This window comes from Solea senegalensis, unplaced genomic scaffold, assembly GCF_019176455.1.
Source record: "Solea senegalensis isolate Sse05_10M unplaced genomic scaffold, IFAPA_SoseM_1 scf7180000017095, whole genome shotgun sequence".
Lineage (NCBI taxonomy): Eukaryota > Metazoa > Chordata > Actinopteri > Pleuronectiformes > Soleidae > Solea > Solea senegalensis.
Genome location: NW_025322235.1, coordinates 17,232 through 39,833, shown reverse-complemented (window position 1 = coordinate 39,833; position 22,602 = coordinate 17,232). Strand labels below are relative to the sequence as shown.

General features: G+C 45.6%; 26 non-coding genes across 26 annotated transcripts; 17 read left to right on the top strand and 9 right to left on the bottom strand.

Moving 5' to 3' along the window:
• Positions 1 to 381: 381 nt before the first annotated feature.
• On the top strand, positions 382 to 453 carry trnap-agg. The gene has a single exon. It is a non-coding gene; the product is annotated as a tRNA-Pro (tRNA).
• A 677-nt stretch (positions 454 to 1,130) lies between these two features.
• trnap-ugg lies at positions 1,131 to 1,202 on the top strand. Its single transcript has one exon. It is a non-coding gene; the product is annotated as a tRNA-Pro (tRNA).
• A 349-nt stretch (positions 1,203 to 1,551) lies between these two features.
• On the bottom strand, positions 1,552 to 1,634 carry trnal-cag. Its single transcript has one exon. It is a non-coding gene; the product is annotated as a tRNA-Leu (tRNA).
• Positions 1,635 to 2,502: 868 nt separating this feature from the next.
• Positions 2,503 to 2,574, top strand: trnap-agg. The gene has a single exon. It is a non-coding gene; the product is annotated as a tRNA-Pro (tRNA).
• A 659-nt stretch (positions 2,575 to 3,233) lies between these two features.
• Positions 3,234 to 3,305, top strand: trnap-ugg. The gene has a single exon. It is a non-coding gene; the product is annotated as a tRNA-Pro (tRNA).
• A 368-nt stretch (positions 3,306 to 3,673) lies between these two features.
• On the bottom strand, positions 3,674 to 3,756 carry trnal-cag. Its single transcript has one exon. It is a non-coding gene; the product is annotated as a tRNA-Leu (tRNA).
• A 2,431-nt stretch (positions 3,757 to 6,187) lies between these two features.
• Positions 6,188 to 6,259, top strand: trnap-ugg. The gene has a single exon. It is a non-coding gene; the product is annotated as a tRNA-Pro (tRNA).
• A 376-nt stretch (positions 6,260 to 6,635) lies between these two features.
• trnal-cag lies at positions 6,636 to 6,718 on the bottom strand. Its single transcript has one exon. It is a non-coding gene; the product is annotated as a tRNA-Leu (tRNA).
• Positions 6,719 to 7,585: 867 nt separating this feature from the next.
• trnap-agg lies at positions 7,586 to 7,657 on the top strand. Its single transcript has one exon. It is a non-coding gene; the product is annotated as a tRNA-Pro (tRNA).
• A 659-nt stretch (positions 7,658 to 8,316) lies between these two features.
• On the top strand, positions 8,317 to 8,388 carry trnap-ugg. The gene has a single exon. It is a non-coding gene; the product is annotated as a tRNA-Pro (tRNA).
• Positions 8,389 to 8,764: 376 nt separating this feature from the next.
• trnal-cag lies at positions 8,765 to 8,847 on the bottom strand. The gene has a single exon. It is a non-coding gene; the product is annotated as a tRNA-Leu (tRNA).
• A 1,448-nt stretch (positions 8,848 to 10,295) lies between these two features.
• On the top strand, positions 10,296 to 10,367 carry trnap-agg. The gene has a single exon. It is a non-coding gene; the product is annotated as a tRNA-Pro (tRNA).
• A 329-nt stretch (positions 10,368 to 10,696) lies between these two features.
• On the top strand, positions 10,697 to 10,768 carry trnap-cgg. Its single transcript has one exon. It is a non-coding gene; the product is annotated as a tRNA-Pro (tRNA).
• A 376-nt stretch (positions 10,769 to 11,144) lies between these two features.
• On the bottom strand, positions 11,145 to 11,227 carry trnal-cag. Its single transcript has one exon. It is a non-coding gene; the product is annotated as a tRNA-Leu (tRNA).
• A 1,461-nt stretch (positions 11,228 to 12,688) lies between these two features.
• trnap-agg lies at positions 12,689 to 12,760 on the top strand. The gene has a single exon. It is a non-coding gene; the product is annotated as a tRNA-Pro (tRNA).
• Positions 12,761 to 13,441: 681 nt separating this feature from the next.
• trnap-ugg lies at positions 13,442 to 13,513 on the top strand. The gene has a single exon. It is a non-coding gene; the product is annotated as a tRNA-Pro (tRNA).
• A 376-nt stretch (positions 13,514 to 13,889) lies between these two features.
• trnal-cag lies at positions 13,890 to 13,972 on the bottom strand. The gene has a single exon. It is a non-coding gene; the product is annotated as a tRNA-Leu (tRNA).
• An 882-nt stretch (positions 13,973 to 14,854) lies between these two features.
• On the bottom strand, positions 14,855 to 14,926 carry trnaq-cug. Its single transcript has one exon. It is a non-coding gene; the product is annotated as a tRNA-Gln (tRNA).
• A 712-nt stretch (positions 14,927 to 15,638) lies between these two features.
• trnap-agg lies at positions 15,639 to 15,710 on the top strand. Its single transcript has one exon. It is a non-coding gene; the product is annotated as a tRNA-Pro (tRNA).
• Positions 15,711 to 16,341: 631 nt separating this feature from the next.
• On the top strand, positions 16,342 to 16,413 carry trnap-ugg. The gene has a single exon. It is a non-coding gene; the product is annotated as a tRNA-Pro (tRNA).
• A 376-nt stretch (positions 16,414 to 16,789) lies between these two features.
• trnal-cag lies at positions 16,790 to 16,872 on the bottom strand. The gene has a single exon. It is a non-coding gene; the product is annotated as a tRNA-Leu (tRNA).
• Positions 16,873 to 18,534: 1,662 nt separating this feature from the next.
• trnap-agg lies at positions 18,535 to 18,606 on the top strand. Its single transcript has one exon. It is a non-coding gene; the product is annotated as a tRNA-Pro (tRNA).
• A 681-nt stretch (positions 18,607 to 19,287) lies between these two features.
• Positions 19,288 to 19,359, top strand: trnap-ugg. The gene has a single exon. It is a non-coding gene; the product is annotated as a tRNA-Pro (tRNA).
• A 328-nt stretch (positions 19,360 to 19,687) lies between these two features.
• On the bottom strand, positions 19,688 to 19,770 carry trnal-cag. The gene has a single exon. It is a non-coding gene; the product is annotated as a tRNA-Leu (tRNA).
• Positions 19,771 to 21,470: 1,700 nt separating this feature from the next.
• trnap-agg lies at positions 21,471 to 21,542 on the top strand. Its single transcript has one exon. It is a non-coding gene; the product is annotated as a tRNA-Pro (tRNA).
• A 654-nt stretch (positions 21,543 to 22,196) lies between these two features.
• Positions 22,197 to 22,268, top strand: trnap-ugg. Its single transcript has one exon. It is a non-coding gene; the product is annotated as a tRNA-Pro (tRNA).
• Positions 22,269 to 22,602: the final 334 nt, after the last annotated feature.

Here is a 22,602-nt window from a genome sequence, read left to right as displayed (position 1 = left end):
GTGGAGTTTAGTAGTTTAATTTGCGCACACACACCAGTGAGCAAACACATCCAATGCACGGTTTCTTTACATGTATCCAGCTTACAGAGGCTAAATACCTGGATTTCTTTTTTTTATCCACAAGACAGTCAGAAGTGAAGAAGCCTCGTGGATGAGCGTTAAAACATCTTCAACCTAACTCCAGCAAGTCTTGTTGTCCACAGCAAACTCCTGACAATGATCTGGATGTCTAAGAACCTTCACAGACAGAACATAAAACATAGTCCAACAGTATCTTTTCCCAATTTCCCTTGTCTTTTTAACTTAATCTGGTGATATTGTAATAGTTCTCACATACAATCTCTAACAGGACACCTACATAGAAAATGGCGCAAGGTTCGTGGCTCGTTGGTCTAGGGGTATGATTCTCGCTTAGGGTGCGAGAGGTCCCGGGTTCAAATCCCGGACGAGCCCTATACAGCCCCCGTTCTTCTGTCAGGACGTCACGCTTACCTGCAACTTCTGCTCTGTTGGCTTTGCAATAGCAGCCGAAGGTCCTGGGTTGAAATCTCAGATAAGCCTTTCACACAGCAGTGTTTCAACCATGAAGTTTGTCCTTGCCAAATGTACTGAATGACTCACACAGTCGAGCCCTATCTCAACTATAAATTCTGTTCTTACTAATGCGAGTTGTTTGTGAGTGTGGTGGTGTTGCACATTTAAAGTGGCAAACTCTATGAACCTGTCAACCATGATCAATAGGGATTTTGAATGAAAGTGAAGACTATTGAGAAATAAAGAGATTGGAAGGAGAGACCTACTTGACTCACCTTTATACAAAGAAAAGGAATCCTAAAACATGTTATCTTATCGTAATCTTAGGCCTTAGCAGACATGCTTCCCTGGAGAAATGAGTACATTTTGTTGGTCTTATTCTCTGGCTGAAAGAGGTCCCACATTCAAAATCCCACACAAAACATCCACTGAACTATTGCAAGAATAAAGCCTCATCAATGTAAGTCCTTTGTGAGTGAGGTGGAATTGCGGGTTTGCAGATGTAGACTCAAAAGCTCTGTGACCCATTCTTGATGAGTATTTCTCACATAAAATCTGTAACACGACACCTACATAGAATATTTCCCCTCTATAGAGGCTCGTTGGTCTAGGGGTATGATTCTCGCTTTGGGTGCGAGAGGTCCCGGGTTCAAATCCCGGACGAGCCCTCTGCAGGTGTGGTCCAATTATAACGTTTGAGATGTGGGAGTTCCCTGTTTCCTGGGACTTGCGCTACGATTCTTGCAGAAAGGCCTTTCACACAGCACTGTTTCAACCATGAAACCAGTCAAGTCTTTGCCAAATGTAGTGAATGTGACCAAGCTGGAATCTCGCATGCTTACCGAATGCAGGGAATCCAAGGAGCAGTGGGCACCACCTGAGTACACCAAGGGAGCAATAGCTGTGAATGGGGGCAAGTAGTTTGCTATGGGCTAGGCCAATTGTTGACGTGTCTAGGGATTTGAACGCCCAACTGTTCTGTTATGAGGCAAAGTCCGGCTGCCCCAAAAGTTATCCTGTCAGAAGTGGGATTCGAACCCACGCCTCCATGGGAGACTGCGACCTGAACGCAGCGCCTTGGACCGCTCGGCCATCCTGCCTTGGCGGGTAGCTGTGACTTGTCCAGACCGGGCTGCCCATTTGCATCTGAAGAACAAAAGATACTCTGTTGATGACGAGAATGTCCACATTCTGGCCAAGGGGGACATATGGTTTGAAAGGGGAATGAAATAACCTTATTTTTTTAGCCTAGAAAACCATCACACAACAGAGAAGGTGGCCTAAGACACCAACTATTAGTCACCTACAATGCTGCCCTTAGCGCTTTTCCATTAGGGGTCAACAAGCAAACCACTGACAAACAAAGGTGAACTCCAACACACATTAGCAGAGTGGGTCTCTTGGATGAGAGGTGAAATATCTTCAACTTACCTCAAGCAAGACCACTTGATAAAAAGAAAATGAATGCAATGGCCGTGAAAGGTCCTGGGTTCAAATCCCAGAAAAGCCTTTCACACAGCAATGTTTCAACCATGAAGTTTGTCCTTGCCAAATCTAACAGCCGTTGTAACGCAAGTTTGAAGAGGGTGGAGTTTAGTAGTTTAATTTGCGCACACACACCAGTGAGCAAACACATCCAATGCACGTTTTCTTTACATGTATCCAGCTTACAGAGGCTAAATACCTGGATTTCTTTTTTTTTATCCACAAGACAGTCAGAAGTGAAGAAGCCTCGTGGATGAGCGTTAAAACATCTTCAACCTAACTCCAGCAAGTCTTGTTGTCCACAGCAAACTCCTGACAATGATCTGGATGTCTAAGAACCTTCACAGACAGAACATAAACCATAGTCCAACAGTATCTTTTCCCAATTTCCCTTGTCTTTTTAACTTAATCTGGTGATATTGTAATAGTTCTCACATACAATCTGTAACAGGACACCTACATAGAAAATGGCGCAAGGTTCGTGGCTCGTTGGTCTAGGGGTATGATTCTCGCTTAGGGTGCGAGAGGTCCCGGGTTCAAATCCCGGACGCGCCCTATACAGCCCCCGTTCTTCTGTCAGGACGTCACGCTTACCTGCAACTTCTGCTCTGTTGGCTTTGCAATAGCAGTCGAAGGTCCTGGGTTGAAATCTCAGAGTGTTTCAACCATGAAGTTTGTCCTTGCCAAATGTACTGAATGACTCACACAGTTGAGCCCTATCTCAACTACAAATTCCGTCCTTACTAATGCGAGTTGTTTGTGACTGTGGTGGTATTGCACATTTAAAGTGGCAAACTCTATGAACCTGTCAACCATGATCAATAGGGATTTTGAGTGAAAGTGAAGACTATTGAGAAATAAAGAGATTGGAAGGAGAGACCTACTTGACTCACCTTTATACAAAGAAAAGGAATCCTAAAACATGTTATCTTATCGTAATCTTAGGCCTTAGCAGACATGCTTCCCTGGAGAAATGAGTACATTTTGTTGGTCTTATTCTCTGGCTGAAAGAGGTCCCACATTCAAAATCCCACACAAAACATCCACTGAACTATTGCAAGCATAAAGCCTCATCAATGTAAGTCCTTTGTGAGTGAGGTGGAATTGCGGGTTTGCAGATGTAGACTCAAAAGCTCTGTGACCCATTCTTGATGAGTATTTCTCACATAAAATCTGTAACACGACACCTACATAGAATATTTCCCCTCTATAGAGGCTCGTTGGTCTAGGGGTATGATTCTCGCTTTGGGTGCGAGAGGTCCCGGGTTCAAATCCCGGACGAGCCCTCTGCAGGTGTGTTCCAATTATAACGTTTGAGATGTGGGAGTTCCCTGTTTCCTTGGACTTGCGCTACGATTCTTGCAGAAAGGCCTTTCACACAGCACTGTTTCAACCATGAAACCAGTCAAGTCTTTGCCAAGTGTAGTGAATGTGACCAAGCTGGAATCTCGCATGCTTAAAGAGTCGTTTAATTTGCAGGGAATGCAGGGAATCCAAGGAGCAGTGGGCACCACCTGAGTACACCAAGGGAGCAATGGCTGTGAATGGGGGCAAGTAGTTTGCTATGGGCTAGGCCAATTGTTGACGTGTCTAGGGATTTGAACGCCCAACTGTTCTGTTATGAGGCAAAGTCCGGCTGCCCCAAAAGTTATCCTGTCAGAAGTGGGATTCGAACCCACGCCTCCATGGGAGACTGCGACCTGAACGCAGCGCCTTGGACCGCTCGGCCATCCTGACTTGGCGGGTAGCTGTGACTTGTCCAGACCGGGCTGCCCATTTGCATCTGAAGAACAAAAGATACTCTGTTGATGACGAGAATGTCCACATTCTGGCCAAGGGGGACATATGGTTTGAAAGGGGAATGAAATAACCTTATTTTTTTAGCCTAGAAAACCATCACACAACAGAGAAGGTGGCCTAAGACACCAACTATTAGTCACCTACAATGCTGCCCTTAGCTCTTTTCCATTAGGGGTCAACAAGCAAACCACTGACAAACAAAGGTGAACTCCAACACACATTAGCAGAGTGGGTCTCTTGGATGAGAGGTGAAATATCTTCAACTTACCTCAAGCAAGACCACTTGATAAAAAGAAAATGAATGCAATGGCCGTGAAAAGTCCTGGGTTCAAATCCCAGAAAAGCCTTTCACACAATAATGTTTCAACCATGAAGTTTGTCCTTGCCAAATCTAACAGCCGTGGTAACGCAAGTTTGAAGAGGGTGGAGTTTAGTAGTTTAATTTGGGCACACACACCAGTGAGCAAACACATCCAATGCAAGCCAAGGACACTGGGCCTGCCTACGCCAAGGGAGCAATGGGTGTGAATGGGAGCGAGTTGTTTGCTATGGGGTATGCCAGTCCTTGACGTGTCCAGGGATTTGAACCACCAACTGTTCTGTTACTAGCCAAATGGTACTCCAGATAGTACAGCAGGTGAGGCGCAACAGAGGCAGACAGTCTTTAGTCAGCTTCCCCACCCCATTATACCAAAGGGGGCACTGAAGAAGGATCTGTTGGGAAGCTTTCTGACTTCTGAGCTGATCACAGCAACATGACAAACTTGCAGTCTTTTTCCAAGCTGTGCCACATTTCATTCTTCATCAATTTGGCTAGCGTAAATACCAAAAAGACAGGTTCCACCGAGATTTGAACTCGGATTGCTGGATTCAGAGTCCAGAGTGCTAACCATTACACCACTGGGAACCACTGGGAACCACTGGGAACCACTGGGAACCACTGGGAACCACTGGGAACCACTGGGAACCACTGGGAACCACTGGGAACCCACCTGTGCAGTTGAAATGTTTTTAAAGTGTATAGAGTCAGGAAGGCCCTGCATTCAGGTGACAGTCTTTCCCTGAAGTTGTGGGTGAGAATCCTGCGTCTCTCAATAAAACTTTTCATCTGGATTGTGGTCTGGGCTGTTACAGAATACATCATACCACTCTGGTCAGAAGCTGGATTTTTACACTTATTCTGTGAGGTGTCTCTCAGGTGACCCCAACAACGGTCATTCCCAACTTGACTCAGGTGAAACTAACTACCCGGAAGTGGGTCAGAGTGTGAACGACCTGCGTTGTTCAATGTAACGTTTTCTTTACATGTATCCAGCTTACAGAGGCTAAATACCTGGATTTTTTTTTTTATCCACAAGACAGTCAGAAGTGAAGAAGCCTCGTGGATGAGCGTTAAAACATCTTCAACCTAACTCCAGCAAGTCTTGTTGTCCACAGCAAACTCCTGACAATGATCTGGATGTCTAAGAACCTTCACAGACAGAACATAAAACATAGTCCAACAGTATCTTTTCCCAATTTCCCTTGTCTTTTTAACTTAATCTGGTGATATTGTAATAGTTCTCACATACAATCTGTAACAGGAGACCTACATATAAAATGGCGCAAGGTTCGTGGCTCGTTGGTCTAGGGGTATGATTCTCGCTTAGGGTGCAAGAGGTCCCGGGTTCAAATCCCGGACGAACCCTATACAGCCCCCGTTCTTCTGTCAGGACGTCACGCTTACCTGCAACTTCTGCTCTGTTGGCTTTGCCATAGCAGTCGAAGGTCCTGGGTTGAAACCTCAGATAAGCCTTTCACACAGCAGTGTTTCAACCATGAAGTTTGTCCTTGCCAAATGTACTGAATGACTCACACAGTCGAGCCCTATCTCAACTATAAATTCCGTCCTTACTAATGCGAGTTGTTTGTGACTGTGGTGGTATTGCACATTTAAAGTGGCAAACTCTATGAACCTGTCAACCATGATCAATAGGGATTTTGAATGAAAGTGAAGACTATTGAGAAATAAAGAGATTGGAAGGAGAGACCTACTTGACTCACCTTTATACAAAGAAAAGGAATCCTAAAACATGTTATCTTATCGTAATCTTAGGCCTTAGCAGACATGCTTCCCTGGAGAAATGAGTACATTTTGTTGGTCTTATTCTCACTTTGGCTGAAAGAGGTCCCACATTCAAAATCCCACACAAAACATCCACTGAACTATTGCAAGCATAAAGCCTCATCAATGTAAGTCCTTTGTGAGTGAGGTGGAATTGCGGGTTTGCAGATGTAGACTCAAAAGCTCTGTGACCCATTCTTGATGAGTATTTCTCACATAAAATCTGTAACACGACACCTACATAGAATATTTCCCCTCTATAGAGGCTCGTTGGTCTAGGGGTATGATTCTCGCTTTGGGTGCGAGAGGTCCCGGGTTCAAATCCCGGACGAGCCCTCTGCAGGTGTGGTCCAATTATAACGTTTGAGATGTGGGAGTTCCCTGTTTCCTGGGACTTGCGCTACGATTCTTGCAGAAAGGCCTTTCACACAGCACTGTTTCAACCATGAAACCAGTCAAGTCTTTGCCAAGTGTAGTGAATGTGACCAAGCTGGAATCTCGCATGCTTAAAGAGTCGTTTAATTTGCGCACGCACACCGAATGCAGGGAATCCAAGGAGCAGTGGGCACCACCTGAGTACACCAAGGGAGCAATGGCTGTGAATGGGGGCAAGTAGTTTGCTATGGGCTAGGCCAATTGTTGACGTGTCTAGGGATTTGAACGCCCAACTGTTCTGTTATGAGGCAAAGTCCGGCTGCCCCAAAAGTTATCCTGTCAGAAGTGGGATTCGAACCCACGCCTCCATGGGAGACTGCGACCTGAACGCAGCGCCTTGGACCGCTCGGCCATCCTGACTTGGCGGGTAGCTGTGACTTGTCCAGACCGGGCTGCCCATTTGCATCTGAAGAACAAAAGATACTCTGTTGATGACGAGAATGTCCACATTCTGGCCAAGGGGGACATATGGTTTGAAAGGGGAATGAAATAACCTTATTTTTTTAGCCTAGAAAACCATCACACAACAGAGAAGGTGGCCTAAGACACCAACTATTAGTCACCTACAATGCTGCCCTTAGCTCTTTTCCATTAGGGGTCAACAAGCAAACCACTGACAAACAAAGGTGAACTCCAACACACATTAGCAGAGTGGGTCTCTTGGATGAGAGGTGAAATATCTTCAACTTACCTCAAGCAAGACCACTTGATAAAAAGAAAATGAATGCAATGGCCGTGAAAGGTCCTGGGTTCAAATCCCAGAAAAGCCTTTCACACAGCAATGTTTCAACCATGAAGTTTGTCCTTGCCAAATCTAACAGCCGTGGTAACGCAAGTTTGAAGAGGGTGGAGTTTAGTAGTTTAATTTGCGCACACACACCAGTGAGCAAACACATCCAATGCACGTTTTCTTTACATGTATCCAGCTTACAGAGGCTAAATACCTGGATTTCTTTTTTTTATCCACAAGACAGTCAGAAGTGAAGAAGCCTCGTGGATGAGCGTTAAAACATCTTCAACCTAACTCCAGCAAGTCTTGTTGTCCACAGCAAACTCCTGACAATGATCTGGATGTCTAAGAACCTTCACAGACAGAACATAAAACATAGTCCAACAGTATCTTTTCCCAATTTCCCTTGTCTTTTTAACTTAATCTGGTGATATTGTAATAGTTCTCACATACAATCTGTAACAGGACACCTACATAGAAAATGGCGCAAGGTTCGTGGCTCGTTGGTCTAGGGGTATGATTCTCGCTTAGGGTGCGAGAGGTCCCGGGTTCAAATCCCGGACGAGCCCTATACAGCCCCCGTTCTTCTGTCAGGACGTCACGCTTACCTGCAACTTCTGCTCTGTTGGCTTTGCAATAGCAGTCGAAGGTCCTGGGTTGAAATCTCAGAGTGTTTCAACCATGAAGTTTGTCCTTGCCAAATGTACTGAATGACTCACACAGTCGAGCCCTATCTCAACTACAAATTCCGTCCTTACTAATGCGAGTTGTTTGTGACTGTGGTGGTATTGCACATTTAAAGTGGCAAACTCTATGAACCTGTCAACCATGATCAATAGGGATTTTGAATGAAAGTGAAGACTATTGAGAAATAAAGAGATTGGAAGGAGAGACCTACTTGACTCACCTTTATACAAAGAAAAGGAATCCTAAAACATGTTATCTTATCGTAATCTTAGGCCTTAGCAGACATGCTTCCCTGGAGAAATGAGTACATTTTGTTGGTCTTATTCTCTGGCTGAAAGAGGTCCCACATTCAAAATCCCACACAAAACATCCACTGAACTATTGCAAGCATAAAGCCTCATCAATGTAAGTCCTTTGTGAGTGAGGTGGAATTGCGGGTTTGCAGATGTAGACTCAAAAGCTCTGTGACCCATTCTTGATGAGTATTTCTCACATAAAATCTGTAACACGACACCTACATAGAATATTTCCCCTCTATAGAGGCTCGTTGGTCTAGGGGTATGATTCTCGCTTTGGGTGCGAGAGGTCCCGGGTTCAAATCCCGGACGAGCCCTCTGCAGGTGTGGTCCAATTATAACGTTTGAGATGTGGGAGTTCCCTGTTTCCTTGGACTTGCGCTACGATTCTTGCAGAAAGGCCTTTCACACAGCACTGTTTCAACCATGAAACCAGTCAAGTCTTTGCCAAGTGTAGTGAATGTGACCAAGCTGGAATCTCGCATGCTTAAAGAGTCGTTTAATTTGCGCACGCACACCGAATGCAGGGAATCCAAGGAGCAGTGGGCACCACCTGAGTACACCAAGGGAGCAATGGCTGTGAATGGGGGCAAGTAGTTTGCTATGGGCTAGGCCAATTGTTGACGTGTCTAGGGATTTGAACGCCCAACTGTTCTGTTATGAGGCAAAGTCCGGCTGCCCCAAAAGTTATCCTGTCAGAAGTGGGATTCGAACCCACGCCTCCATGGGAGACTGCGACCTGAACGCAGCGCCTTGGACCGCTCGGCCATCCTGACTTGGCGGGTAGCTGTGACTTGTCCAGACCGGGCTGCCCATTTGCATCTGAAGAACAAAAGATACTCTGTTGATGACGAGAATGTCCACATTCTGGCCAAGGGGGACATATGGTTTGAAAGGGGAATGAAATAACCTTATTTTTTTAGCCTAGAAAACCATCACACAACAGAGAAGGTGGCCTAAGACACCAACTATTAGTCACCTACAATGCTGCCCTTAGCTCTTTTCCATTAGGGGTCAACAAGCAAACCACTGACAAACAAAGGTGAACTCCAACACACATTAGCAGAGTGGGTCTCTTGGATGAGAGGTGAAATATCTTCAACTTACCTCAAGCAAGACCACTTGATAAAAAGAAAATGAATGCAATGGCCGTGAAAGGTCCTGGGTTCAAATCCCAGAAAAGCCTTTCACACAGCAATGTTTCAACCATGAAGTTTGTCCTTGCCAAATCTAACAGCCGTGGTAACGCAAGTTTGAAGAGGGTGGAGTTTAGTAGTTTAATTTGCGCAAACACATCCAATGCAAGCCAAGGACACTGGGCCTGCCTACGCCAAGGGAGCAATGGGTGTGAATGGGCGCGAGTTGTTTGCTATGGGGTATGCCAGTCCTTGACGTGTCCAGGGATTTGAACCACCAACTGTTCTGTTACTAGCCAAATGGTACTCCAGATAGTACAGCAGGTGAGGCGCAACAGAGGCAGACAGTCTTTAGTCAGCTTCCCCACCCCATTATACCAAAGGGGGCACTGAAGAAGGATCTGTTGGGAAGCTTTCTGACTTCTGAGCTGATCACAGCAACATGACAAACTTGCAGTCTTTTTCCAAGCTGTGCCACATTTCATTCTTCATCAATTTGGCTAGCGTAAATACCAAAAAGACAGGTTCCACCGAGATTTGAACTCGGATTGCTGGATTCAGAGTTCAGAGTGCTGACATCACTGGATTGTGGTCTGGGCTGTTACAGAATACATCATACCACTCTGGTCAGAAGCTGGATTTTTACACTTATTCTGTGAGGTGTCTCTCAGGTGACCCCAACAACGGTCATTCCCAACTTGACTCAGGTGAAACTAACTACCCGGAAGTGGGTCAGAGTGTGAACGACCTGCGTTGTTCAATGTAACGTTTTCTTTACATGTATCCAGCTTACAGAGGCTAAATACCTGGATTTTTTTTTTTATCCACAAGACAGTCAGAAGTGAAGAAGCCTCGTGGATGAGCGTTAAAACATCTTCAACCTAACTCCAGCAAGTCTTGTTGTCCACAGCAAACTCCTGACAATGATCTGGATGTCTAAGAACCTTCACAGACAGAACATAAAACATAGTCCAACAGTATCTTTTCCCAATTTCCCTTGTCTTTTTAACTTAATCTGGTGATATTGTAATAGTTCTCACATACAATCTGTAACAGGAGACCTACATATAAAATAGCGCAAGGTTCGTGGCTCGTTGGTCTAGGGGTATGATTCTCGCTTAGGGTGCGAGAGGTCCCGGGTTCAAATCCCGGACGAGCCCTATACAGCCCCCTAAAACATGTTATCCTAAAACATGTTATCTTATCGTAATCTTAGGCCTTAGCAGACATGCTTCCCTGGAGAAATGAGTACATTTTGTTGGTCTTATTCTCACTTTGGCTGAAAGAGGTCCCACATTCAAAATCCCACACAAAACATCCACTGAACTATTGCAAGCATAAAGCCTCATCAATGTAAGTCCTTTGTGAGTGAGGTGGAATTGCGGGTTTGCAGATGTAGACTCAAAAGCTCTGTGACCCATTCTTGATGAGTATTTCTCACATAAAATCTGTAACACGACACCTACATAGAATATTTCCCCTCTATAGAGGCTCGTTGGTCTAGGGGTATGATTCTCGCTTCGGGTGCGAGAGGTCCCGGGTTCAAATCCCGGACGAGCCCTCTGCAGGTGTGGTCCAATTATAACGTTTGAGATGTGGGAGTTCCCTGTTTCCTGGGACTTGCGCTACGATTCTTGCAGAAAGGCCTTTCACACAGCACTGTTTCAACCATGAAACCAGTCAAGTCTTTGCCAAGTGTAGTGAATGTGACCAAGCTGGAATCTCGCATGCTTAAAGAGTCGTTTAATTTGCGCACGCACACCGAATGCAGGGAATCCAAGGAGCAGTGGGCACCACCTGAGTACACCAAGGGAGCAATGGCTGTGAATGGGGGCAAGTAGTTTGCTATGGGCTAGGCCAATTGTTGACGTGTCTAGGGATTTGAACGCCCAACTGTTCTGTTATGAGGCAAAGTCCGGCTGCCCCAAAAGTTATCCTGTCAGAAGTGGGATTCGAACCCACGCCTCCATGGGAGACTGCGACCTGAACGCAGCGCCTTGGACCGCTCGGCCATCCTGACTTGGCGGGTAGCTGTGACTTGTCCAGACCGGGCTGCCCATTTGCATCTGAAGAACAAAAGATACTCTGTTGATGACGAGAATGTCCACATTCTGGCCAAGGGGGACATATGGTTTGAAAGGGGAATGAAATAACCTTATTTTTTTAGCCTAGAAAACCATCACACAACAGAGAAGGTGGCCTAAGACACCAACTATTAGTCACCTACAATGCTGCCCTTAGCTCTTTTCCATTAGGGGTCAACAAGCAAACCACTGACAAACAAAGGTGAACTCCAACACACATTAGCAGAGTGGGTCTCTTGGATGAGAGGTGAAATATCTTCAACTTACCTCAAGCAAGACCACTTGATAAAAAGAAAATGAATGCAATGGCCGTGAAAGGTCCTGGGTTCAAATCCCAGAAAAGCCTTTCACACAGCAATGTTTCAACCATGAAGTTTGTCCTTGCCAAATCTAACAGCCGTGGTAACGCAAGTTTGAAGAGGGTGGAGTTTAGTAGTTTAATTTGCACACACACCAGTGAGCAAGCACATCCAATGCAAGCCAAGGACACTGGGCCTGCCTACGCCAAGGGAGCAATGGGTGTGAATGGGCGCGAGTTGTTTGCTATGGGGTATGCCAGTCCTTGACGTGTCCAGGGATTTGAACCACCAACTGTTCTGTTACTAGCCAAATGGTACTCCAGATAGTACAGCAGGTGAGGCGCAACAGAGGCAGACAGTCTTTAGTCAGCTTCCCCACCCCATTATACCAAAGGGGGCACTGAAGAAGGATCTGTTGGGAAGCTTTCTGACTTCTGAGCTGATCACAGCAACATGACAAACTTGCAGTCTTTTTCCAAGCTGTGCCACATTTCATTCTTCATCAATTTGGCTAGCGTAAATACCAAAAAGACAGGTTCCACCGAGATTTGAACTCGGATTGCTGGATTCAGAGTTCAGAGTGCTGACATCACTGGATTGTGGTCTGGGCTGTTACAGAATACATCATACCACTCTGGTCAGAAGCTGGATTTTTACACTTATTCTGTGAGGTGTCTCTCAGGTGACCCCAACAACGGTCATTCCCAACTTGACTCAGGTGAAACTAACTACCCGGAAGTGGGTCAGAGTGTGAACGACCTGCGTTGTTCAATGTAACGTTTTCTTTACATGTATCCAGCTTACAGAGGCTAAATACCTGGATTTTTTTTTTATCCACAAGACAGTCAGAAGTGAAGAAGCCTCGTGGATGAGCGTTAAAACATCTTCAACCTAACTCCAGCAAGTCTTGTTGTCCACAGCAAACTCCTGACAATGATCTGGATGTCTAAGAACCTTCACAGACAGAACATAAAACATAGTCCAACAGTATCTTTTCCCAATTTCCCTTGTCTTTTTAACTTAATCTGGTGATATTGTAATAGTTCTCACATACAATCTGTAACAGGACACCTACATAGAAAATGGCGCAAGGTTCGTGGCTCGTTGGTCTAGGGGTATGATTCTCGCTTAGGGTGCGAGAGGTCCCGGGTTCAAATCCCGGACGAGCCCTATACAGCCCCCGTTCTTCTGTCAGGATGTCACGCTTACCTGCAACTTCTGCTCTGTTGGCTTTGCAATAGCAGTCGAAGGTCCTGGGTTGAAATCACAGATAAGCCTTTCACACAGCAGTGTTTCAACCATGAAGTTTGTCCTTGCCAAATGTACTGAATGACTCACACAGTCGAGCCCTATCTCAACTATAAATTCCGTCCTTACTAATGCGAGTTGTTTGTGACTGTGGTGGTATTGCACATTTAAAGTGGCAAACTCTATGAACCTGTCAACCATGATCAATAGGGATCTTGAATGAAAGTGAAGACTATTGAGAAATAAAGAGATTGGAAGGAGAGACCTACTTGACTCACCTTTATACAAAGAAAAGGAATCCTAAAACATGTTATCTTATCGTAATCTTAGGCCTTAGCAGACATGCTTCCCTGGAGAAATGAGTACATTTTGTTGGTCTTATTCTCACTTTGGCTGAAAGAGGTCCCACATTCAAAATCCCACACAAAACATCCACTGAACTATTGCAAGCATAAAGCCTCATCAATGTAAGTCCTTTGTGAGTGAGGTGGAATTGCGGGTTTGCAGATGTAGACTCAAAAGCTCTGTGACCCATTCTTGATGAGTATTTCTCACATAAAATCTGTAACACGACACCTACATAGAATATTTCCCCTCTATAGAGGCTCGTTGGTCTAGGGGTATGATTCTCGCTTTGGGTGCGAGAGGTCCCGGGTTCAAATCCCGGACGAGCCCTCTGCAGGTGTGGTCCAATTATAACGTTTGAGATGTGGGAGTTCCCTGTTTCCTGGGACTTGCGCTACGATTCTTGCAGAAAGGCCTTTCACACAGCACTGTTTCAACCATGAAACCAGTCAAGTCTTTGCCAAGTGTAGTGAATGTGACCAAGCTGGAATCTCGCATGCTTAAAGAGTCGTTTAATTTGCGCACGCACACCGAATGCAGGGAATCCAAGGAGCAGTGGGCACCACCTGAGTACACCAAGGGAGCAATGGCTGTGAATGGGGGCAAGTAGTTTGCTATGGGCTAGGCCAATTGTTGACGTGTCTAGGGATTTGAACGCCCAACTGTTCTGTTATGAGGCAAAGTCCGGCTGCCCCAAAAGTTATCCTGTCAGAAGTGGGATTCGAACCCACGCCTCCATGGGAGACTGCGACCTGAACGCAGCGCCTTGGACCGCTCGGCCATCCTGACTTGGCGGGTAGCTGTGACTTGTCCAGACCGGGCTGCCCATTTGCATCTGAAGAACAAAAGATACTCTGTTGATGACGAGAATGTCCACATTCTGGCCAAGGGGGACATATGGTTTGAAAGGGGAATGAAATAACCTTATTTTTTTAGCCTAGAAAACCATCACACAACAGAGAAGGTGGCCTAAGACACCAACTATTAGTCACCTACAATGCTGCCCTTAGCTCTTTTCCATTAGGGGTCAACAAGCAAACCACTGACAAACAAAGGTGAACTCCAACACACATTAGCAGAGTGGGTCTCTTGGATGAGAGGTGAAATATCTTCAACTTACCTCAAGCAAGACCATTTGATAAAAAGAAAATGAATGCAATGGCCGTGAAAGGTCCTGGGTTCAAATCCCAGAAAAGCCTTTCACACAGCAATGTTTCAACCATGAAGTTTGTCCTTGCCAAATCTAACAGCCGTGGTAACGCAAGTTTGAAGAGGGTGGAGTTTAGTAGTTTAATTTGCGCAAACACATCCAATGCAAGCCAAGGACACTGGGCCTGCCTACGCCAAGGGAGCAATGGGTGTGAATGGGCGCGAGTTGTTTGCTATGGGGTATGCCAGTCCTTGACGTGTCCAGGGATTTGAACCACCAACTGTTCTGTTACTAGCCAAATGGTACTCCAGATAGTACAGCAGGTGAGGCGCAACAGAGGCAGACAGTCTTTAGTCAGCTTCCCCACCCCATTATACCAAAGGGGGCACTGAAGAAGGATCTGTTGGGAAGCTTTCTGACTTCTGAGCTGATCACAGCAACATGACAAACTTGCAGTCTTTTTCCAAGCTGTGCCACATTTCATTCTTCATCAATTTGGCTAGCGTAAATACCAAAAAGACAGGTTCCACCGAGATTTGAACTCGGATTGCTGGATTCAGAGTCCAGAGTGCTAACCATTACACTATGGAACCACTATGGAACCACTATGGAACCACTATGGAACCACTATGGAACCACTATGGAACCACTATGGAACCACTGGGAACCACTGGGAACCCACCTGTGCAGTTGAAATGTTTTTAAAGTGTATAGAGTCAGGAAGGCCCTGCATTCAGGTGACAGTCTTTCCCTGAAGTTGTGGGTGAGAATCCTGCGTCTCTCAATAAAACTTTTCATCTGGATTGTGGTCTGGGCTGTTACAGAATACATCATACCACTCTGGTCAGAAGCTGGATTTTTACACTTATTCTGTGAGGTGTCTCTCAGGTGACCCCAACAACGGTCATTCCCAACTTGACTCAGGTGAAACTAACTACCCGGAAGTGGGTCAGAGTGTGAACGACCTGCGTTGTTCAATGTAACGTTTTCTTTACATGTATCCAGCTTACAGAGGCTAAATACCTGGATTTTTTTTTTTATCCACAAGACAGTCAGAAGTGAAGAAGCCTCGTGGATGAGCGTTAAAACATCTTCAACCTAACTCCAGCAAGTCTTGTTGTCCACAGCAAACTCCTGACAATGATCTGGATGTCTAAGAACCTTCACAGACAGAACATAAAACATAGTCCAACAGTATCTTTTCCCAATTTCCCTTGTCTTTTTAACTTAATCTGGTGATATTGTAATAGTTCTCACATACAATCTGTAACAGGACACCTACATAGAAAATGGCGCAAGGTTCGTGGCTCGTTGGTCTAGGGGTATGATTCTCGCTTAGGGTGCGAGAGGTCCCGGGTTCAAATCCCGGACGAGCCCTATACAGCCCCCGTTCTTCTGTCAGGACGTCACGCTTACCTGCAACTTCTGCTCTGTTGGCTTTGCAATAGCAGCCGAAGGTCCATGAAGTTTGTCCTTGCCAAATGTATGAATCCTGCCAGTCGAGCCCTATCTCAACTATAAATTCCGTCCTTACTAATGCGAGTTGTTTGTGACTGTGGTGGTATTGCACATTTAAAGTGGCAAACTCTATGAACCTGTCAACCATGATCAATAGGGATCTTGAATGAAAGTGAAGACTATTGAGAAATAAAGAGATTGGAAGGAGAGACCTACTTGACTCACCTTTATACAAAGAAAAGGAATCCTAAAACATGTTATCTTATCGTAATCTTAGGCCTTAGCAGACATGCTTCCCTGGAGAAATGAGTACATTTTGTTGGTCTTATTCTCACTTTGGCTGAAAGAGGTCCCACATTCAAAATCCCACACAAAACATCCACTGAACTATTGCAAGCATAAAGCCTCATCAATGTAAGTCCTTTGTGAGTGAGGTGGAATTGCGGGTTTGCAGATGTAGACTCAAAAGCTCTGTGACCCATTCTTGATGAGTATTTCTCACATAAAATCTGTAACACGACACCTACATAGAATATTTCCCCTCTATAGAGGCTCGTTGGTCTAGGGGTATGATTCTCGCTTTGGGTGCGAGAGGTCCCGGGTTCAAATCCCGGACGAGCCCTCTGCAGGTGTGGTCCAATTATAACGTTTGAGATGTGGGAGTTCCCTGTTTCCTGGGACTTGCGCTACGATTCTTGCAGAAAGGCCTTTCACACAGCACTGTTTCAACCATGAAACCAGTCAAGTCTTTGCCAAGTGTAGTGAATGTGACCAAGCTGGAATCTCGCATGCTTAAAGAGTCGTTTAATTTGCGCACGCACACCGAATGCAGGGAATCCAAGGAGCAGTGGGCACCACCTGAGTACACCAAGGGAGCAATGGCTGTGAATGGGGGCAAGTAGTTTGCTATGGGCTAGGCCAATTGTTGACGTGTCTAGGGATTTGAACGCCCAACTGTTCTGTTATGAGGCAAAGTCCGGCTGCCCCAAAAGTTATCCTGTCAGAAGTGGGATTCGAACCCACGCCTCCATGGGAGACTGCGACCTGAACGCAGCGCCTTGGACCGCTCGGCCATCCTGACTTGGCGGGTAGCTGTGACTTGTCCAGACCGGGCTGCCCATTTGCATCTGAAGAACAAAAGATACTCTGTTGATGACGAGAATGTCCACATTCTGGCCAAGGGGGACATATGGTTTGAAAGGGGAATGAAATAACCTTATTTTTTTAGCCTAGAAAACCATCACACAACAGAGAAGGTGGCCTAAGACACCAACTATTAGTCACCTACAATGCTGCCCTTAGCTCTTTTCCATTAGGGGTCAACAAGCAAACCACTGACAAACAAAGGTGAACTCCAACACACATTAGCAGAGTGGGTCTCTTGGATGAGAGGTGAAATATCTTCAACTTACCTCAAGCAAGACCACTTGATAAAAAGAAAATGAATGCAATGGCCGTGAAAGGTCCTGGGTTCAAATCCCAGAAAAGCCTTTCACACAGCAATGTTTCAACCATGAAGTTTGTCCTTGCCAAATCTAACAGCCGTGGTAACGCAAGTTTGAAGAGGGTGGAGTTTAGTAGTTTAATTTGCACACACACCAGTGAGCAAACACATCCAATGCAAGCCAAGGACACTGGGCCTGCCTACGCCAAGGGAGCAATGGGTGTGAATGGGCGCGAGTTGTTTGCTATGGGGTATGCCAGTCCTTGACGTGTCCAGGGATTTGAACCACCAACTGTTCTGTTACTAGCCAAATGGTACTCCAGATAGTACAGCAGGTGAGGCGCAACAGAGGCAGACAGTCTTTAGTCAGCTTCCCCACCCCATTATACCAAAGGGGGCACTGAAGAAGGATCTGTTGGGAAGCTTTCTGACTTCTGAGCTGATCACAGCAACATGACAAACTTGCAGTCTTTTTCCAAGCTGTGCCACATTTCATTCTTCATCAATTTGGCTAGCGTAAATACCAAAAAGACAGGTTCCACCGAGATTTGAACTCGGATTGCTGGATTCAGAGTCCAGAGTGCTAACCATTACACTGGAATGGGAACCACTATGGAACCACTATGGAACCACTATGGAACCACTATGGAACCACTGGGAACCACTGGGAACCCACCTGTGCAGTTGAAATGTTTTTAAAGTGTATAGAGTCAGGAAGGCCCTGCATTCAGGTGACAGTCTTTCCCTGAAGTTGTGGGTGAGAATCCTGCGTCTCTCAATAAAACTTTTCATCTGGATTGTGGTCTGGGCTGTTACAGAATACATCATACCACTCTGGTCAGAAGCTGGATTTTTACACTTATTCTGTGAGGTGTCTCTCAGGTGACCCCAACAACGGTCATTCCCAACTTGACTCAGGTGAAACTAACTACCCGGAAGTGGGTCAGAGTGTGAACGACCTGCGTTGTTCAATGTAACGTTTTCTTTACATGTATCCAGCTTACAGAGGCTAAATACCTGGATTTTTTTTTTTATCCACAAGACAGTCAGAAGTGAAGAAGCCTCGTGGATGAGCGTTAAAACATCTTCAACCTAACTCCAGCAAGTCTTGTTGTCCACAGCAAACTCCTGACAATGATCTGGATGTCTAAGAACCTTCACAGACAGAACATAAAACATAGTCCAACAGTATCTTTTCCCAATTTCCCTTGTCTTTTTAACTTAATCTGGTGATATTGTAATAGTTCTCACATACAATCTGTAACAGGACACCTACATAGAAAATGGCGCAAGGTTCGTGGCTCGTTGGTCTAGGGGTATGATTCTCGCTTAGGGTGCGAGAGGTCCCGGGTTCAAATCCCGGACGAGCCCTATACAGCCCCCGTTCTTCTGTCAGCATGTCACGCTTACCTGCAACTTCTGCTCTGTTGGCTTTGCAATAGCAGTCGAAGGTCCTGGGTTGAAATCACAGATAAGCCTTTCACACAGCAGTGTTTCAACCATGAAGTTTGTCCTTGCCAAATGTACTGAATGACTCACACAGTCGAGCCCTATCTCAACTATAAATTCCGTCCTTACTAATGCGAGTGGTTTGTGACTGTGGTGGTATTGCACATTTAAAGTGGCAAACTCTATGAACCTGTCAACCATGATCAATAGGGATCTTGAATGAAAGTGAAGACTATTGAGAAATAAAGAGATTGGAAGGAGAGACCTACTTGACTCACCTTTATACAAAGAAAAGGAATCCTAAAACATGTTATCTTATCGTAATCTTAGGCCTTAGCAGACATGCTTCCCTGGAGAAATGAGTACATTTTGTTGGTCTTATTCTCACTTTGGCTGAAAGAGGTCCCACATTCAAAATCCCACACAAAACATTCACTGAACTGTTGCAAGCATAAATCCTCATCAATGTAAGTCCTTTGTGACTGAGGTGGAATTGCGGGTTTGCAGATGTAGACTCAAAAGCTCTGTGACCCATTCTTGACGAGTATTTCTCACATAAAATCTGTACCAGGACACCTACATAGAATATGGCACAAGGGTTGTGGCTCGTTGGTCTAGGGGTATGATTCTCGCTTTGGGTGCGAGAGGTCCCGGGTTCAAATCCCGTACGAGCTCTCTGCAGGTGTGGTCCAACTGTAACATTTGGAAGCTTCCCACCTCGTTGGACTTGCGGTATGATTCTTGCAGAAAGGCCTTTCAGACAGCACTGTTTCAACCATGAAAGTAGTCCAGTCTTTGCCAAATGTAGTTAATGTAACAAAGCTTTTATGTCACATGCTTAAAGAGTCGTTTAATTTGCACACGCACACCAAATGCAGGGAACTCGAGGAGCAGTGGGGCCGAGTTGTTTGCTATGGGTTATGCCAGTTGTTGACGTGTCTGGGTATTTGAGATCCCAACTGTTCTGTTATGAGGCTAATTCCGGCTGCCCCAAAAGGTATCCTGTCAGAAGTGGGATTCGAACCCACGCCTCCATGGGAGACTGCGACCTGAACGCAGCGCCTTGGACCGCTCGGCCATCCTGACTTGGCAGGTGGCGGCGACATGTCCAGACCGGGCTGCCCATTTGCATCTGCAGAACAAAAGATACTCTTTTGATGACGAGAATGTCCACATTCTGGCCAAGGGGGACACATGGTCTGGAAGAGGAATGAAATCATCTTCTTTTTTTAACCTAGAAAACCATCACACAACAGAGAAGGTGGCCTAAGACACCAACTATTAGTCACCTACAATGCTGCCCTTAGCTCTTTTCCATTAGGGGTCAACAAGCAAACCACTGACAAACAAAGGTGAACTCCAACACACATTAGCAGAGTGGGTCTCTTGGATGAGAGGTGAAATATCTTCAACTTACCTCAAGCAAGACCATTTGATAAAAAGAAAATGAATGCAATGGCTGTGAAAGGTCCTGGGTTCAAATCCCAGAAAAGCCTTTCACACAGCAATGTTTCAACCATGAAGTTTGTCCTTGCCAAATCTAACAGCCGTGGTAACGCAAGTTTGAAGAGGGTGGAGTTTAGTAGTTTAATTTGCGCAAACACATCCAATGCAAGCCAAGGACACTGGGCCTGCCTACGCCAAGGGAGCAATGGGTGTGAATGGGCGCGAGTTGTTTGCTATGGGGTATGCCAGTCCTTGACATGTCCAGGGATTTGAACCACCAACTGTTCTGTTACTAGCCAAATGGTACTCCAGATAGTACAGCAGGTGAGGCGCAACAGAGGCAGACAGTCTTTAGTCAGCTTCCCCACCCCATTATACCAAAGGGGGCACTGAAGAAGGATCTGTTGGGAAGCTTTCTGACTTCTGAGCTGATCACAGCAACATGACAAACTTGCAGTCTTTTTCCAAGCTGTGCCACATTTCATTCTTCATCAATTTGGCTAGCGTAAATACCAAAAAGACAGGTTCCACCAAGATTTGAACTCGGATTGCTGGATTCAGAGTCCAGAGTGCTAACCATTACAACGTGGAACCACTGGGTGCCACTGGGTGCCACTGGGAACCACTGGGAACCACTGGGAACCACTGGGAACCACTGGGAACCACTGGGAACCACTGGGAACCACTGGGAACCACTGGGAACCACTGGGAACCCACCTGTGCAGTTGAAATGTTTTTAAAGTGTATAGAGTCAGGAAGGCCCTGCATTCAGGTGACAGTCTTTCCCTGAAGTTGTGGGTGAGAATCCTGCGTCTCTCAATAAAACTTTTCATCTGGATTGTGGTCTGGGCTGTTACAGAATACATCATACCACTCTGGTCAGAAGCTGGATTTTTACACTTATTCTGTGAGGTGTCTCTCAGGTGACCCCAACAACGGTCATTCCCAACTTGACTCAGGTGAAACTAACTACCCGGAAGTGGGTCAGAGTGTGAACGACCTGCGTTGTTCAATGTAACGTTTTCTTTACATGTATCCAGCTTACAGAGGCTAAATACCTGGATTTTTTTTTTTATCCACAAGACAGTCAGAAGTGAAGAAGCCTCATGGATGAGCGTTAAAACATCTTCAACCTAACTCCAGCAAGTCTTGTTGTCCACAGCAAACTCCTGACAATGATCTGGATGTCTAAGAACCTTCACAGACAGAACATAAAACATAGTCCAACAGTATCTTTTCCCAATTTCCCTTGTCTTTTTAACTTAATCTGGTGATATTGTAATAGTTCTCACATACAATCTGTAACAGGAGACCTACATATAAAATGGCGCAAGGTTCGTGGCTCGTTGGTCTAGGGGTATGATTCTCGCTTAGGGTGCGAGAGGTCCCGGGTTCAAATCCCGGACGAGCCCTATACAGCCCCCGTTCTTCTGTCAGGACGTCACGCTTACCTGCAACTTCTGCTTTGCAATAGCAGTCGAAGGTCCTGGTTTGAAATCTCAGAGTGTTTCAACCATGAAATTTGTCCTTACCAAATGTACTGAATGACTCACACAGTCGAGCCCCATCTCAACTATAAATTCCGTCCTTACTAATGCGAGTTGTTTGTGACTGTGGTGGTACTGCACATTTAAAGTGGCAAACTCTATGAACCTGTCAACCATGATCAATAGGGATCTTGAATGAAAGTGAAGACTATTGAGAAATAAAGAGATTGGAAGGAGAGACCTGCTTGACTCACCTTTATACAAAGAAAAGGAATCCTAAAACATGTTATCTTATCGTAATCTTAAGCCTTAGCAGACATGCTTCCCTAGAGAAATGAGTACATTTTGTTGGTCTTATTCTCACTTTGGCTGAAAGAGGTCCCACATTCAAAATCCCACACAAAACATCCACTGAACTATTGCAAGCATAAAGCCTCATCAATGTAAGTCCTTTGTGAGTGAGGTGGAATTGCGGGTTTGCAGATGTAGACTCAAAAGCTCTGTGACCCATTCTTGATGAGTATTTCTCACATAAAATCTGTAACACGACACCTACATAGAATATTTCCCCTCTATAGAGGCTCGTTGGTCTAGGGGTATGATTCTCGCTTTGGGTGCGAGAGGTCCCGGGTTCAAATCCCGGACGAGCCCTCTGCAGGTGTGGTCCAATTATAACGTTTGAGATGTGGGAGTTCCCTGTTTCCTGGGACTTGCGCTACGATTCTTGCAGAAAGGCCTTTCACACAGCACTGTTTCAACCATGAAACCAGTCAAGTCTTTGCCAAGTGTAGTGAATGTGACCAAGCTGGAATCTCGCATGCTTAAAGAGTCGTTTAATTTGCGCACGCACACCGAATGCAGGGAATCCAAGGAGCAGTGGGCACCACCTGAGTACACCAAGGGAGCAATGGCTGTGAATGGGGGCAAGTAGTTTGCTATGGGCTAGGCCAATTGTTGACGTGTCTAGGAATTTGAACGCCCAACT